We start from the raw sequence: 17,672 nt of genomic DNA on the forward strand, positions 1-17,672 counted from the left end.
AAACCCACCAGCCACTCCTCAGAAGGAAGATTGGGCAATCTACTCCCATAGTGATACCACCTCAGAAACCCAAAGAGGTAGGATCATACAATCTTTGTTTTTGCAACTGACTTATACTTCACTCAGCATAATGTTTTCAAGGTTCATCAGTGGCATGCATATATTAGGACTTCATTTCTCTTTATGGCTGAATACTAATCCATTAAAGGAGTCCTGGTGATGCAGTGGTTAAGTGCTGAACTGCAAAACAAAATATCCGAGGTTCAAAATCACTAGCAGCCCCATGGGAGAAAGACATCACAGTCTGCTTTTGAAAAGATTTCTAGCCTTGAAAACTCTATGGGGCAATTCTAATTTCTCCTATAGGGTGGCTATGAGTCAGAATTGATGACAATGTGGTTTGGCATTGAATATATGTACCACAATTTCTTTATCCATTTATCTGTTGATGGACATATAGGTGTTTCCATCTTTTGGCTACCGTGAACCATGTTGCAATGAACAACAGTATTGAACCTGCTTTCAATTCTTTTGGATATACACCTGGAAGTGGAATGGCTGGATCATATGGTAATTCAAGGACATCATGCTTGGTAAAGCAGAAGGTCAGAGAAAAAGAAGAAGACATTCAACAAGACAAACTATCACAATGGGCTCAAACACAGTAACTATTGTGAGGATGGTGCAGGCCTGGGCAGCATTTAATTCTCTTGTATAGTGGGTCTCTACGAGATGAAATCAATACAATAATACCTAACAACAACAACAGTAATTTTATTTATGTTTAATTTTTTGAGAACCTGCTAAACTGTTTTCCACAGTGGCTGTACCATTTTATACTCCCGCCAGCAATGTATGAGGGTTCCAATTTCTCCATATCCTCATCAATCTCTGTTTTCTGGTTTTGTTTGCTTATTTGTTTTTATCAGAGCCATCTTAGTGGAGGTGAAGACAGATCTTGTTGTGGCTCTGATTTCATTTCCCCAATGACTAATGAGTCCTCACAACTGAACCAGTAAGCAACGTCACAATAAATGGAAAAAAAAGATTGAAAACATCAAGGATTTCATTTTACTTGGATCCATAATCAACACATGGAAATCAAGTAACATATTGGATTGACAAATCTGCTGCAAAAGACCACTTTAAAGTGTTCAAAAGCAAAAATGTCACTTTGAGGACTAAGATGTGCCTGACCCAAGCCATGGTCTTTTCATAGCCTCATAATGCATGTGGAAACTGGACGATGAACAAGGAAGACAGCAGGAGAACTGATGCATCTGAATTGTGTTGGTGAAGAATATTGAACACACATGGACTGCTTAGAAGAACAAACAAAACTGTCTTAGAAGAAGTGCAGCTAGGATATCCTCAGAAGGGAGGATAGTGAGACTTTTGTCTATGTACTTCTGACCTGTTATGAGGAGGAGCCAGTGCCTGGAGATGGACATCATGCTTGGTAAAGTACAGGGTCAATGAAAAAGAAGACAACATTCAATGTGATGGTTTGACACAGTGGTTTCAACAATGACTTCAAACATGGCATCCACTGAGGGGATGACACTAGGACCAGGCAGTGTTTCGTTCTGTTGTATTTGGGGTTGCTATGAGTCAGAACCAACTCTACAGCACCTAACAACAATGACTTATGAGGCTGCGTATTTTTTCATGTGCTTATATATCCTCTTTGATGAAGTGTCTGCTCAGGTCCCTTGCCCATTTTTTCTGACTGAGTCGTTCGTCATTCTGTTGTTAAGTTGTAGGAGTTCTTTATATTTTTTGGATAGTAAACCCTTACCAGATATGTCGTTCCCCAAAAATTTTCTTCCTATTTCTAGACTGTCTCTTCACTCTGTTGATAAAGTCTTTTGATAAAATTTTAAATTCCCATCAGCCACTCCACAGAAGGAAGACTGGGTAATCCATTTCTGTAAAGATTTACTGCCTTGGAAACCCAAAGGGGGTCGCTATGAGTCAGAATCAACTCTATGGCAGTCGGTTTGGTTTCTTTTGGTTTATATAATGATTATTTAAATTGTGTAAGTAAAATGAGTAGTATTACTAGTATGAACAGGCTTCGGCACACAAATAACTAAATGATTCTTGATAACCATACAACTCAACTAGTAGACACAGATATGCACAAACATGCTAAGGAAAAAGCATTCAGCATTCTATGGGGGAATCCGACAATGTGTTCTGAGCAGCAATGGGGCATCAATTAATTAATCTAGTCAGTCAGTTCAGTGAAAATTTGCTTAGAAAGCTACCACACTACAGCTATTTAATGGCACATGCTTCTGGTCTCTTCTTAACCTGTGCTGTCTTATATTTTTACATCCACTGATAAAGCTCATCTACCAATGAATCTAACATTTTAGCATCCTTAAGCGTATCATCATTACAATATTCAATTCTGAAGTCTGTAGTTATAAAAGCTTAAATATTATGTACCACTACTAAAATTTTATTGCACTAAACTTACCTGTGTGGCCTATTCTAAATCATCTTGGTTCTTTACTTGAATAACTGACTTTTCTTCATTCTAGTTTAAAGAGTTTTGCCAAGTTATTGTTTTCACAGGCACTGGGGTAGGAACTGGAAAAATAATGGCAAGCCTCAGGAAAGCTTTCAACTGAAAGGACAGATTAATGTTATTCAAACAATCACCCAAATATGTAATTGCAAACATACAGAAAGGATAAAATTAGTTACGTAATTAAAAAAAAAAAAAAGTTCCACGGAGTAAAAGTACTGGTGGACTCCCGGGCTTTCACACAGCTCTGGTAGCATAGTGGCTAAAGCACTTGACTGCTAACCAGAAGGCTGGCGGTTCAAACCCACCAGCCACTCCTCGGAAGGAAGGTTGGGCAATCCTACTTCCGTAGTGATACTGCCTCGGAAACCCAAGGAGGGGTCGCTATGAGTCGGGGCTGACTCGACGGCACATAACAACAACAACAACAAATAATTTGTCTTGACATCCTTAGCTAATTATTTGAGTGTTCCTACTTTAACAACAGGAATGTGACTTTTTCTGATTCCATTTCCTAAATCCATGAAAAAGAGGCTGTGTTTTGCTTAAAATCACATGCTACTCTGGTTATTTCCATCCATCCTTGAACCTATTCTGTTTCATCCCAATATTGGTAATTTGTGTCTCCTCTTTTTTTCTGTTAGTCTCAAGCTTCCTGGATTTATGTGACAATATAATGATAACAAGCATGCCAGAGTTCTGAGATGTAAAATTTAAAGACACATTTCTCTATTCAATTAACTGAAATGATCTTCAAATGAATCTGATATTATTAATATATCTCAATAATATTAATATATCTCAATAATATTAACAGTATAGTGGTAGGCAATGTACAAACATCTACTAGTTCTCAGTCTGTCTAAAAGGCCCTTCTTCCCTTTATCTCCATTCAACAAGTCTTCTTATCCTATAAAGACAGGTTCAAAAGCTAGGGTCCAAGATCATCTCTCATTTCTCTACTTGTCAAGTAACTATACCTTCCTAGAAAGTCTTATAACAATTATTATATACCTTTTTTGTTTAAGCTTTTTATTTTTAAACAGATAATCAAAAGAATTTGCCAAGATATGACAGAGAGGTTTCATGTATCGTTCAAGCAGTTTCCTGAATGGTAATATCTTATGTAACTACAATACAGTATAAAAGCCAGGAAACTGGCATTGACATAGAGTGTGTAAACTTGTATGTCGTTTTATTACATATGTAGATTTATGTAACCACTGTCAAAATCACTATACAAAACTATTTCATCGCAAGATTTCCTCCTTTACAGACACATCCACCCCTCTTCCCGCACTATCTCTAATCCCTGATAATCACTGATCTGTCATCCATCTTTCTAATTTTATCATTTTGAGAATGTTATACAACAGAATCATACAGTATATGACCATTTAAAATTGGCATTATTTACACAGCATAATGCCCCTGAGTTTCATCCAAGTGTATGTATCAACAGTTCGTTTGTTTTTATTGCTGAATAGTATTCCATGGTATAAATATACCACAGTTTAATTATTCACCTACTGAGAGATATTTTGGACGTTTACAGTTTGAAGCCATTGAAGCCATTAAAAACACAACTACTTACACAGGATATACAGATGATGAAAAGACAAGCTCCATACTGGGAGAAAATATTTGCAAAGCACATATTTAATGATAAAGGACTCTTATCTAAATTAAACATAGAAAATTCATGTATACATTTTTACATGGACATGAGATTTCTTCTCTTTGGGATAAATGCACAGAAGTGAGAGTGCTGGTAGTAGATTAAGTATATGTTTAGCTGTTTAAGAAATTGCCCATATTTTCCAGAATGGCTGTTTTACATTGTAACAAATAATGTATGAGAGCTCTATACCTGTATTAGCATTTGGTACTGTTTTTTTATTTTAGCTGTTTGAATAGGTGTACAATGATATATCATTATGGTTTATTTTTAATTTCTCTAATGAACATCTTTCTAAATGTTTATTTCCATCAGCATTTGACTGCTAACCAGAAGGCTGGTGGTTCAAATCCACCAGCCACTCCTCAGAAGGAAGGTATCACTTTCATAGTGATACCGCCTCAGAAACCCAAGGAGGGGTTGCTATGAGTCAGATCCAACTTGACGGCAGTGAGTTTGGTGATATATATATGTATTTCTTCAGTTAAAACTCTCTTCCTTTCTTTTGACTATTTTCTAATGGACTTTTTTTTAAATGGTTGAGTTTTAGGAGTTCTTTATATACATAAAAATCCTTTATTAGGTATGTGGCTTTGTGAATATATTCTCCCAGGGTGGAGCTTGTCTTTTCTTTTTCTTAACAAGATTCTGTGCATAGCAAATATGGTGCAATGAATTATTTGGTACAGATCTATTTAGACATGGTCTTTGTGACTTCCACCAGACTACTGACAGGAACCATGCAAATATAAGGTGCCTGTGGCCCACCAAGGGGACTGGATAGTTTGTAGTAATGTAAATCAGGTATATGGCACTCTTATGGGGGTGAGATCATGGAAATAATGTGTATGAAACCCTAATGTAGAGACTGGTTAGTTTTGTCATTCCGCTAGGCTTAGAATGAGCCCTCCTAGAGCTCTGGTAGCATAGTGCCTAAGGTATCTGACTGCTAACCAGAAGGCTGGTGGTTCAAATCCACCAGCCACTCCTCGGAAGGAAGGCTGGGCAATCTACTTCCATAGTGATTGATACTACCTCGGAAACCTAAGGAGGCGGCTCTACAAGTCAGATCCAACTCCACTGCAGTGTGTATGTTTGGTTTTTTTAAGAGGCAGAAGGGAGGATCTCACTGCCATCGAGAGAGAAGAGCTGGAGGTAGAGTGAAGCACATTCTTGAACTCAAGATCCCTGTGCTGGACCTCCATGGTAGAGAGACCAGCAGGAAGACAGCAAAAGTGGGACCAAGGGGCACGAGACAGACCAATGAGCCTGATGGCCCGTGGAGCGAGAAAGCTGAGTGTCTTTGGGCAGAAGACTTGCTGGCAGAGTGGAGTGCATCTAAGTGTAACTATCAGCAGAGCTAAAAGAGATTTTTTTTGTAACATTTGCCTGAGAAAGGCAGAGGCCAGGCCAAGGGCCAAAGAGAGGCATGCCTGAGGGTATGGCCAAGGGGAGGCTGTCCTGATAAAAAAATTATATCCTGAGTATTCCTGAACCTGAATTGTACCGTTACTTCCCTAATAAGCCTCATAATCATGCTTATTGTCTGTGAGTTGTGTGTGGCCACTGCAACGAATTATCAAACCCAGAAGGGAAGCAGTGGAGAGATAAATGGTGTCAGAATTGATTAAAAGATTGGAGGGTGGTGGCATGTCTGGCCTCACAGGAATAAACCTTGGGTTGGAAGAGCTCAGAGCAGGATGCTATCCCCACATGTGTTTTACAACAAAACTCTAATTTTGATGAAGTCCAATTAATAATTTTTGTAATGGATCCTGTTTTGGGCATCATGTTTAAGAACCGTTATCCAGGCCCAAGGTCCTAAAGATTTTCTTCCCCCTAAAACTTTTATAATTTGCTACCTTACATTCTAATCTATGATCCATTTTCAGTTAATCTTTATGTAAGTATGAGGTTTAGGTTGAGGTTGTCCGTCCATCCCCCACCCCCCACCCTTTATCGTCTATCACTTTCTGATTGCTCCAACATCATTTTTTAAAAAAGACTAACATTCCTTCACTGAACTGCTTTTGCATCTTAGTCACAAATTCATTGACTGTACTTCTGTGACTCTATTTCTAGTTTTTCTCTATACTGTTACGTATCTATGTGTCAATCTGCAACCACTCAGTCTTGGTTACTGCGGCTATATGACCCATCTTAAAATTAAATTCTGCCACTTTATTCTTTGTACTCAAATTTGTTTGAGCTATTCTACCATTATTTTGGTAGAATGATTGTTTGCCAAGTGCTCCCTTCCCACAAGAGGTATTTTTAAAGCATCACTATGGCAATTTTCTTTTTTTACATGCTACTGTTAAAAAAAAAAAAAAATTGCATAGCACATTTACAAAATTATCTCCTGAGAGGAGGAAGTATTTGATAAACAGAAAATGCAAATTATTTGTATAAAATAGAGTAATTCCTTCGCCTTTCTATATACGTTTTAGAATAATCTTGTCTAGATCTACAAAAATTTCCCGAGTATTCTGACAGGAATTGGCAAGAAACTTGTATATCAATTTTGGGAGAAATTACCTCTTTACTATGTTTAGTCTTCTAATCCATGAATGGGGTATATCTCTCCATTTCTTCCTTGATTTCTCTCATCAGCATTTTAAAGTTTTCAACAGACAAGTTTTGTATGTATTTTGTTAGACTTAAAACTAAGTATTTTATTTTGTCTTTTAGTGATTGTAAATGCTACAGTATTTTTAACTTTGGTTTACACATGCTCATTGAAACCATACAGATATAATTAATTCTTCTATGTTGATCTTAAGGAGTTCTGGTAGCATAGTGCCTAAGGCATCTGACTGCTAACCAGGAGGCTGGCGGTTCAAATCCACCAGCCACTCCTTGGAAGGAAGATTGGGCAATCTTCCTCCGTAGTGGTACTGCCTTGGAAATTCAAGGAGGGGTCGCTATGAGTCGGGTCCGATTGCATGGCACATAACAACAACAACATGTAACTGCCAAACTAGTGAAAATCATGGCCCAGACAAGATGACTATCTTGCCAGTGTTATTCTCACCTCACATCTTGGCATTTGTTACTGCCAGATGCACATCATTAAACAAACAAACAAAAAAACCTCACTGGCATCGAGTTGATGAGACTCATAGTGACTCCTCCTTGGGTTTCTGAGGCAGTATCTCTATAGAATTAGATTGCCCAATCTTCCTTCTGAGAAGTAGCTGGTGGGTTGGAACCGTCAGCCTTCTGGTTAGTGGTCAAATGCCTTAGGCACTACACCACCACAGCTCCCGTGTCATTAATGTGTAAAAATAATCAGATAGTAAATTTTTCACTATTGTGGAAAATGTGAAATGTTGGTTAATAAGACAGTCGATAAGTGAGGAGGAGTGCATTATTTAGAAAAAAATTAACAAAGGAAAAAAAGATATCAACAATCATACCATCACTGATTACAGATGTATATTAACACCAGGAACACCACAATTCTATTAATCTACCTGTCAAGAGTGCACCCAAAAGACAGTATTCTGACGGCAATCTCAAGATCTTATGATAGAGTTCTCATTTTAAAGATTTACATTTCATTAATGGAAGTTCAGATTAAACTTAGCTCGAAGCACTGAGTGTTGAATAACTCTCCATAGTTGGTTTCATACCATTTACCTTCTGGGGTAGAAAGGGGAAGAAGTAGAAAATCATCTGAACCAAAAATTCTATTAAATATTTTAGAAACTCAGCTAATTTTAAAATAAAATCTACCCAGACATATTAGAAAATAAATTTTAAATGTGGTATTATAAGCATCTTGTTCTTTTGAAAATACCATTTTAGTAATACTACAATTTTATATGTCTAACTTTCCTTAAAGACTTGAAGCAAATAACATCAAAATTGAATTTCCTCATTCGAAAAATGGGGGTAATTATGCCGTCTTCTAAAGTTGCTTTTAAAATCAGAATGAGAATATAAACTATTTTGAAATAATAAGGAAATATAAAAATGACAATACTATAATTATAATCTCTTGATATTCAATAAATACATCTGTCATCATTTTTCTCCTGTTATACCAAAAACTTAAGCGATATTCTTAAGTATTTCCATGAATTTTAATTAACTTTTAATTCACAGGCATGAAAATTACCTTTAGTGTGTATGGTAAGAATAGGTATAATAATGTTTGCACCATCCTGAACATGTCTGAAGTACAATTTGGTTTTCTTTTTTTCCTTCATGTTTTCACCTTAAATAGCATTTCTTAAGAAATATAAATTTTCTCTTCTCCTCAAAACAACAAAATTAGAAAACAAAAATCTGTGCCTCTCGGGCCATATAATCACAATATACAGAAATCCCAGGCAATAATGATTCAGAGCACTGGAAACAGTCAACAGCATTCAGCAGTGCCAAAAACAGGACATGAGGAAAGAACCCGGAGGACTAAGGAGCCCTAGTGCTGCAATGATTAAGTGTTCAGCTGCTAACCAAAAGGTCAGTAGCTCAAACCCACCAACCGCTCCGCAAGGAAAAAAGACCTGGCAATCTGCTCCTGTAAAGATTGTTGTGTTGTTGTCAATTCCAACTTATAAGAAGCCCTATGGAGCAGTTCACCTGGTCCTATGGGGTCAATTAAACCAAAAAAAAGAAAGAAAGAAAGAAAAAAACCCAAACTCACTGTCTTCAAGGTGGATTCCACTCACAGTGACCCCTCCTTGGGTTTCCAAGGCGGTATCACTCCGGAAATAGATTGCCCAGTCTTCCTTCAGAGGAGTGGCTGCTGGGTTTGAACCACCAGCCTTATTTACCCACATAATTAATTATACTGCCCTTTTGCTAGATGGTCACCTTGTTTTGTGCCCTTGAGTCAATTCTGACTTAAGGGGTAGATATAAGTCAGAATTGACTCAAAGGCACATAACAAGGTGATCATGCAACAAAAGGGACAGTAGAAATAATTATGTGCATGATGCTTTAGAGTCTATTCTATTTCCTATCCTGCTACACTTCCACATATATTAAAAATGAAAAAAAATAATGTGTGAATGTGTCTAGAATATGCTGTCCCAACATTGCCCCACTTTCTTCCCTTCAACTCAGATGCCAGCCAGCAGCTAACCAGAAATAATATTTTGAGTAATGAAGCAATTTTATAATCTTTCCATAATGTCTAATAATTTCAATAAATTTCACATTATCTTTTCATGTTCTAGGTAGCTTGAAGAAATCTGACTAAAATAATGAAAGCTGTCAATATATTTCACTTTTTATAAAATCCTAACATACAACTAGCCTAAAACAGAAAAATGTCAGGTGATCTAATATACATTATTTCTCATTAAAATTTACATAAGATAAAATTCTTTGCTATAAGATCACCACAAATTACCAGAAATAAAGTAATCATGTGCAGTTATGTGACAACATATTTCAATATCACATTGTCTGCCCTCTGTGTATTGGTGGGCCTCTACCTTCTTTTGGTTGTTAACGGAAAAATTCCTAAGGAAATGTGAGTTTCAAGGGATGGGTTAAGCTTTAATGCAAACATTCTTCTGACAACCCCAGACATTCTGCATATTCTACTACAGAAGAAGCATTTTCTTCATACTTGATCATTATAGTTTCATTTAAGGTAATTCACTTTCATTTATCCCAAAGGCAGTCAGACATTTGAAATGGTGTATCACTTTTTGAATAATATTCTTTTGCTGTAACATCAATTTTTCACTAACAGCATTTTAACTATTTTGGAAAGGTCTGCTTTTAAAACATTTTTAAGAACATAACTATTGCTTGATGATCAAGTATAAGAAGCAAAAGCATGAAGATAATAAGTGTTCGGTCACACTAAATATCCCTTTGGATCTGTTTAAATTAATTTACTCTAATTATACATATTTATAATACATAAATATTTCATAAATTCCCTTTTACTTTATAAAAATGGTGAATACAGTGCCTATAGTTAAAATCATTACAGAGAAAGATGGTCTCTTAGCACTACCACACATCTCTAAAGTGCTCTGATTGAAGTGCACAGATGAATTAAGAGAGGAAACGATACTATAGTTAGTATGAGTTACATGGAATGGGTGAGTTTTACAATTAGATAAATTTTAATTCCCAAAATAAACAGGCTTTGCAATCTAGTAATAGGCTTTGGAATCAGAAAGAACTGGGTTTAAAGCACAATTCTAATATCCATATGAAGGAGCTCTGGTAGCACAGTGGCTAAAGCACTTGACTGCTAACCAGAAGGCTGGCGGTTCAAACCCACCAGCCACTCCTCGGAAGGAAGGTTGGGCAATCCTACTTCCGTAGTGATACTGCCTCGGAAACCCAAGGAGGGGTGGCTATGAGTCGGGGCCGACCCGACGGCACATAACAACAACAACAACAACAAGCTATATGACTATCTCTCAGTCTCAGTTTCCTCATATAAAACCGGTATAATAAGATCCTAAAAGTTTCCCATCAAGCTAAATAAAATAATATACAAAAACTTCCAATGGCACAAAACAGTTAATTATTCATTGTTAATGCTGTTGTTAAGGTATATTTTACATTAAAATGGAAAAAAAAATTGTGTCATCTGTGTTCCCACATTACATTTTTAATTAGAACAAAAGGAAAATCCATATGAAATGACATCATCATTTGTTTATTCTCTTAGCTATCTCTGGTAGCATAGTGGCTAAAGCACTTGACTGCTAACCAGAAGGCTGGCGGTTCAAACCCACCGGCCACTCCTCGGAAGGAAGGTTGGGCAATCCTACTTCCGTAGTGATACTGCCTTGGAAACCCAAGGAGGGGTCGCTATGAGTCGGGGCCGACTCGACGGCACATAACAACAACAACAACATGTTAATTTCTACTTAAGGTACTTAAAAACTAAAAAATATAAAAAAGGCATTAGATTAGAAGTTACAAAATCTAGATTCTGATCTTAGCTCTATACTAGCTTAAGCAAGTTACTAGAGCTCTCAGTCTTCATTAAGGTCATTTGTAAAATGTATGATATTATGTGTACTAGATTAATTTTAATAAAAACTGTATTTACAAAGTGTTCCTATTAAATTACCATACAGAGATTACTTCTAATGTTATATTATTAAAGACTAAGATGATATTTAATATAAAAATATATTCATATACTCTATCTGCATTAATTTCACAACTTTTTCAGAAAAGGCCAGATGCTAATCCAAGTGCTAGAGCTAATTTTAAACCATTTCCATTGCAGGATGGGGTACAGGCATCCAAACATCACTCCATTATATCAACAAATATCAAACAAATGTCAGAACTAAATATGAAATACACAGATAGATGGATAAGTTATTTTTAGTCATTTCACAAGATTAAAGGCAATCATCATAACACCTGGATTTATCCGAGGCTACTGAATAATAGCTTTTATTAGCAGAAAATATTTACCAGGTATAGAAAGACTGCATTCTTTCTTTGAACTGATTCATTGATAACTGAGAGTAGTTTGGTAATTAAAAAGGCAGGAAAGCTCTTCTTACTTTTCAAGTCTATGAATACAAAAAGAGAAAAAGGCAAAACTGAGTAAGCTGTATAAAATAACCTAACATTTTAAGGAAAAACAATTATACATCGTGGGGAACACTGGAGTATCAATCATCAAGGCACGTTTGGCTGCCTTAAGCAGGTACTTCTCTTGTGCCTACTCATCTATAAAATAGGGATACTAGTACTGTAGGATGGCAAAGTTCATTAAAGGTAAATGAGAAAGTTCTAGGAAAATGTTTTGTAAGGTACTGTTCTTTCACGAAGCTAGATAAAACAAATGGCTTAGGTATTCCTTTAAAATGTGCACTTCACTAACATTTTTAAAAAATGTCTCAAATATAATAAACATCAAGATTCCCCTCAAATTTGCAAGTATCTACTTCAATTGGCTTTACCTATGTACATATACATATATAGTTGGCTAGATAGATAAGATGATGGAACACAGATAACGGATATAAATTGCTACAGCTGTAAAGTACTCTATAAAATTGTCTCCAGAAAACAAGAAAGACCAATACCTGGCATACACAGGTATGGAAATTCACCATCACTGATTGACCACCACACTTTTTTTCGCCATGCTGCCTCAGAACCCTATCAGTAGAGAGTTAAAGCAGCCTCAGCCAACAAAGAAGAGTTGACACATGCACATACACTTCTATGTCACATATTTGTACTACATTAGTATGTTGTTGTTGTTGTTATATGCCATCGAGTCGGCCCTGACTCATAGCGACCCCTCCTTGGGTTTCTGAGGCAGTATCGCTACGGAAGTAGATTGCCCCATCTTCCTTCTGAGGAGTGGCTGGTGGGTTTGAACCGCCAGCCTTCTGGTTAGCAGTCAAGTGCCTTAGCCACTATGCTACTATATTAGTATACTTGCTATTAATTAATCTGATTGATTAGTATCATTACTTAATGAAAGCTACATAAATTTTATAACTGTACTACTCATTGCTTATGTAACTGGCCCATATAATTTTTTTCCTATATATTCAGTGATGTTCCTAACTATTGCATGAATCTATCAACAGCTTAGGTTCAACAGAACAAACAAAATCAAATGTGGAAGTAGTTCAAACAGATTTGTTAAAAAGAAGCTATGGTTTTTATGAGAAAAGGAGATCACAGTGGTTCAGAACACTTGCAAGTACATACCAACATTATATTCTGCCATAATTCTCCAACAGTGGACAAAAATTCACTAGGACCTTTTATTAGACAAGAAGCTGAATTCTTTCTCTTAAAAAAAAAAAAAAAAGACTCTGATCTTTATGTAGTTTAAGTTCTTTAAAAGAATAAAAATTAAAATATTTTAATTTAAATTCTAAGAGGGTATGCCTAAACATAAAACTGAAAGAAATCTTAGGGAGAAGGGATAAAAAAAACATTGAGATGTATAGATTGACAAAATAGATTTAAACTTTAACACATCAACCAAAGCCCTACACAGCAGAACTGTGAAGAGTAAGGAAACCTGCCCACTCTTCCTCCTCCTTTAGACCAATGTGATAGCTACAAATTGGCAAGCCCCTCCTGGCTGCCCATTGGCACATATACAAACCTTTTATTCTTTTGAAATTTCTCCAATTTAAACTGGATGCAAATAAGCCAGGTGTGGTCCTTACAACAGTAATACTGCTAGACACTACTAAGTTGCCATAGCAACATGCACAGCTGGCAATGGGAAAGCAGTTCTACTGGCCTCAGAATGGTTTTTAGAAGTTTCAATACTCATTGAATGAAATACCAATTTTGCTATCTTAGTAAAAAACAAGGACAAAAAATTCCATCTTTACTTGAACCTCAAACGAAATAAGGCAAAGTATTTTCTGCTAGTCCAAAAGTGGCTTTCAGCCTACCAGCAGTAATTTATGTATCTATGAAAAGTTTCAAAATGTCAATCAATCACCAAATGGTAACCATTTCTTTGACTAAATATAACATTTACAGGTTACTTAATATAACAAACCAACATTCAGAGACAGAGAGAAACAATAAAAAATCTAATCTAAATCGTCATAAATAATACTGTGTCTTTTTCTTAAATAAACTGATTATAACATTCCTTGGTCTTATTAAAAGCAAATGTTTTTACAGTAATGGTTTTCAAAGGACAGTACATGGATCTGCATTATCAGCATCACCTGGGAGCTTATTACAAGTATAAATTTTGGGGCCTCGCTCCAGACCTCCTGAAACAGAAACTGAGAATCGAAGCCAGCAAACTGTGTTTTAACTAGCCCCGCCCCTAGATTCTGGCACATGCTAAAGTTGGAGAACCAATGATTTATAATGTCAAACTTCAAAGGAAACTGAAATAGAAAATAGAAAATGCATAGCTTTTTTCTTCTCCTTGGAACTGTTGCTGTCGTTAGGTGCCATCGAGTCAGTTTTGACTCATAGTGACCCTCTGTGCAACAGAACAAAATATTTGCCACCCTCAAAATCATTTACCATGCTTGAGCTGATCGTTGTAGCCACTGTGCATCTTGTTGAGGGTCTTCCTCTTTTTTGCTCCAACTAAGTGAGGTATAATGACAAAATAAAATGTTAAAGAACTCAGTGGCCTCCTAGATTGAGTCTGCTGGCTACTATCTCATTTTCTACAAAATACACAAACATTAGCAGTAGTCTGGCATGTCTATCTTTCCTATATACATCACGCACCAAGAAAAAAAACAAAAGTCCGTAACCATGCAAAGAGAGCAGGTTCCTACACATAGCACATTAAATCCACTACTATTTATAACCTATTACATATCAAAACCCATTTCCTAACAATGAGGTTGTCACTTACAGGGTAGCAAACCTAGCCAGTTAAGTCTTTGTAAGAAATTATTAATTTTTCCAAGACATGAAATATGTATGTAGGAAAGAGTACATTTTAATAATAAATTTTAATGTTCCTCACTATTTGTAAGAATTTTTAAAACATACAAGGCGCAGTTCTTCCTGAGTACATAACCCATTACATACTGCCTTCATATATTACAAAATGCCCCTTTCATTTTCCCCTTCACTGTACAACTACTTTCAAATTCTTCCATATTTCCTTTAAAGATAATAGGCAGCAGTACTTCAAAGCAGCAGCAAAGCTAGTGACAAAGTGACCAGAGACAGATAGAGAAATTTAACAGAGGAAAACTACTAGATAAATCAAACATGCTACATGCCATTAAAAGTAGTGAATTCAAGCCAACTGAACATTTTCTGAAGCTCATAATTATCATTCAAACAGAACAAGGGGATACTGCATGGTTTAAAATCAGGAAGGGTGTGTGTCAGGGTTCTATACTTTTACCATACTTATTCAATCTGTATGCTGAGCAAATAATCCAAGAAGCTGGGCTATATGAAGAAGAACATGGCATTAGGATTGGAGGAAGACTCATTAACAACTTGTGATATGCAGATGACACATCCTTGCTTGCTGAAAGTGAAGATGACTTAAAGCATTTACTGATGAAGATTAAAGACTAGCCTGCAGTGTGGATCACACCTTGACATAAAGAAAACAAAAATCCTCGTAAGTGGATCAATAAGTAGTGTCACACTAAAGGGAGAAAAGACTGAAGTTGTCAAAGATTTCTTATTACTTAGTTTCACAATCAACACCCACACAAGCAGCAGTTAAGAAATCAGACGTCATAATGTACTGGGCGGGAGCTCTGGTAGCATAATGCCTAAGGCACTTGACTGCTAACCAGAAGGCTGGTGGTTCAGATCCACCAGCCACTCCTCGGAAGGAAGATGGGGCAATCTACTTTCGTATTGATACTGTCTCGGAAACCCAAGGTGGGGTTGCTATGAGGCAGGTCCGACTCGATGGCACATAACAACAACAGCAATGTACTAGGCAAATCTGCTGCAAAAGTGCTAAAAAGCAAAGATGTCTTTTTGAAGACTAAGGTGGACCTAACCCAAGCCATGGTATTTTCAATCACCTCACATGCATGTGAAAGCTGGACAATGGATAAAGAAATGAAGAAGAGTTCATGCTTTTGTGCTGTGGTGTTCGCAAAGAATACTGAGAGTACCATGGACTTCCAGAAGAACGAACAAATCTGTCCTGGAAGAAGTGCAGCCAGAATGCTCCCTGCAAGCAAGAATGAGACTTCATCTCACCTACTTTATTCATGTTGTCAGAAGGGATCACACACTCCCTGGAGAAGGCTATCATGCTTGGTAAAGTAGAGGGTCAGCAAAAAAGGGGAAGACTTTCAATGAGATGGACTGACCCAGTGGCAGCAATGACAGGGCAGGATAGCAAGGACTGTGAGGAGGGTGCACAACCAGGCAGTGTTTTGTTCTGTTATACACAGGGTCACTGTGAGTCCGAGCTGACTCACTGGCACCTAACAAAAACAAAGTGAAAAAAAACCTGATTCTAAAAGGCTCATTCTGTTGATTTTGTTGTCTGACTAAGGGCTATTAGTAGTGGACTCTGGATGCCATGCCAACTCTCCACAATTAAATAAGAGCAATGACATTTGGAAAATGAACTCAGCTCACAGGGCTGTGACAAATCAATCCCATTCTTCAGCTAGTGACTTGTTTAGTAATGGACAGTTGTCCAGAATTTTACTCAAATCTGGCCAATGAGATTAAGGAAAGGGCTCCTGGATCTTTCTGGGAAAGTCATTCTCACTTTTATTAAGAATAATAATAAGTGATTACTTTCCTCACACTGGGAAAGCTTATTTACCTAGCTGCTGCCACCAGTTTTTTGTAACCATGAGGGAAAGATCTTGAGGGCAAAGTAACATGTACGAGTTGTTGCTATTGTTAGGTGCCGTGCAGTCATCTCTGACTCATAGCAACTCCACACACAATAGAACCAAATACTGCTCGGTCCTTTGCCATTCTCACAATTTTTGCTATGCTTTAGCCCATCGTTGCAGCCCCTGTGTCAATCCATCTTCTTGAGGGTCTTCCCACTTTTAACTAAGCCCCTGCTCCACCAAGCATGATATCCTTCTCCAGGGACTGGTCCTCTCTGACAACATGACCAAGCAGACTGGCTAGTGTCACTTCCAAGGAGCACTCTGACTGAACTTTCTGCAAGATAGATCTGTTAATTCTTCTAGCAGTCCATGGTATTTTCAGTATTCTCTGCCAACACCACAATTCAAAGGTATTGATTCTTCTGCAGTCTTCTTTATGCACTGTCCAGATTTAACATGTGTATGAGGCAATGAAAATACCATGCTTGGGGTAGGTACACCTTCGTCTTCAAAGGGACATCTTTGCTCTTTAACACTTTAAAGAGGTCTTTTGAAGCAGATTTGCCCAGTGCAATATGTCATCTGATTTCTTGACTGCTGCTTTCATGGCTGTTGACCATGGATCCAAGTAAAACGAAATTCCTGACAGCTTCAATCTTTTCTCCATTTATCATGATGTTGCTTACTGGTATAGTTGTATTTTTCTTTCTTTAGTTGAGTTGTTATCCATATTGAAGGCTACAGAAAATCAGAGTCAAAAGAGATGCCAATCCTGTCCTCTGAAGCCTCTGGTCTCCCAGTCACGTGAGCCAAATAAATTTCTTAGTGCTTAAGCCAGTTTTGGTTTCTATTACCGGAAGCTAAAAGAAACCTAGGTGGTGCAAATGGTTAAGTGCTGGACTATGAGAACGGTTAGTGGTCTTCACTCACTCAGAGACACTTCAAAAGATAGGCCTGGCATCTCCTTCCAAAAGGTCACAGCCTTGAAAACCCTATGAACTAGTTTTACTCTGCACATGAGATCACCATGAGTTGGAATTGACTCAATGGCAGCTAACAAGAACAATCTTGTATTCGTAAATTAAAATTACAGTTACCTGTTTAATAAGGATTTTTAAAGTTTTCTCATAAGAAATATGGCTGCTACATTATTTTAGGCAATCCTGCAAAACTCCAATCATACATGCTTATTATGAATAAGTTAGAATTTGTA

Source organism: Orycteropus afer, unplaced genomic scaffold (genome assembly GCF_000298275.1).
Source record: "Orycteropus afer afer isolate SDZICR_OR568_19922 unplaced genomic scaffold, OryAfe1.0 scaffold00044, whole genome shotgun sequence".
In the NCBI taxonomy this organism is placed as follows: domain Eukaryota; kingdom Metazoa; phylum Chordata; class Mammalia; order Tubulidentata; family Orycteropodidae; genus Orycteropus; species Orycteropus afer.